Source organism: Atta colombica, unplaced genomic scaffold (assembly GCF_001594045.1).
Source record: "Atta colombica isolate Treedump-2 unplaced genomic scaffold, Acol1.0 scaffold69, whole genome shotgun sequence".
NCBI classification, from domain to species: Eukaryota; Metazoa; Arthropoda; class Insecta; order Hymenoptera; family Formicidae; genus Atta; species Atta colombica.
In genome coordinates, this window is record NW_017259560.1 from 846,718 (window position 1) to 848,387 (window position 1,670).

A 1,670-nucleotide genomic window follows, 5' to 3' on the forward strand; every position below is an offset into this window, starting at 1 on the left:
TTATAAGAGAAATTCGGGTAGTTTCGTACGATGAACATTCCCGAACATTCGAATTTTTCACCGATTTTGTGAGCCAAAAACAATACCGAAGCATTATGTCGAAACTCGTAAACTCGTTTCAATGTGACTTTGTTTTTGTTTTTGGCTTATAAAATCGCTGAAAAATTCGAGTGTCCGGAAATGCCCATTCGAGGTTACCCGAATTTCCCATAATGGATGAATTCAAAATACTTTTCTTCATGAAGCCTTTTTGAAACTGGAAATTTTTGTATAAATGTGATCGAAATTACTGGAGAACATTCAATAGACATTTTGAAAGAGCGATAAATTCTTGAGGTTGATGAATGAGATTGGTCAATCATATCATATTCTGTATAGATCATATAAAATCATATAAAACTATCAAGACAAAGAATCTAAAATTTGTCATAATTTATTTAACTTTTCCTTAATAGAAAAATAATTTTATTTCATATTCAACATCAATGATAATAAATGAGAATAAAAATATAACCAATTATAAAGAGTAAACAGAAAAAAAACATACATACATATTTTTTACATAAAAGAGCTCAGAATCTTATATAATAAATACTTACTAGCATTTTCTTTATTATTGATAGATAAAAGTTAAGACTGAAATTCTTGGTTTCAATGTACCATGAAAAGATTGAATTTTTTATCATCTTTTTTTAAAACATACGTTCTTTTTCAACAAATTCAATTTGTTTCTAATGTTAGGTGCAGCAATTTTTATGGCCTCTGATTGATTCTTCGAATCTGATGATTGATCAGAGTCACTATTACAAATTTACATTTAATTTCGATTTCTTTAATAATAAACTGTAAACTGGAATCTTCAGAGTATTCGCTTTCAGTATTTTCCTTGATTTCTTTAAGTTTTTTTATAATAAAATTATTGTACAAGATTGAATCTTTAAAAAAAAAATTGTTGCATTTAAAAATACATTGAATTGTTAGAAAATATATGTTTAATAATTATATTTAATGTATATATATACAGGGTGTTTCCAAAAGGTGGTACCAAATTTTATGGTATGTAGTACTTGTTAAAACAAACCAAAAAGTTGTAATGAACAGTACTCCGAAAACCTTTTATTTCTGAGTTATGAAGCATTTTCTTCTGTAAAAAATAGAAAATAAATTAAATCTACAATAAATGTTTAATGTGTCTTTGGCTTATGTTAATACACGATTTGGTATGTTTCATCATTGAAGATCAAAGATTCCAGGTTTATTTCGTATTTGTTGACAATTTCCAAAATCTCTTAGTCAGTTCATTCACGGGCGCCTGTATGTGACTACAATTATGCAGGGATTGTTGTATTCAACTTTGGATTGTGGACCTGTCTAATTTTGTGTTATTTGAAAAATAGCTAAGTTTTACACAAATTCTGAAATGACGGATATTCATTTTATGTATGGCAGAGCAAAGGGCAGCTTGTCCGAATCGCCGACAGCCAAGTAGAAAAATGTTTAGCAAAATTCATCAATGCTTACGTGAGACCGGACAGTTCAAACCAAATTTAATTGAAAGGGTAAATCGCGACTTGTTAGAACTCCTGCATTTAGAGGAAAATATTTTACGCACAATTGAAGAAAATGGAACATTTTGTCGAAGGATCGCTCTGCAAGAAAGAAGCCATCAC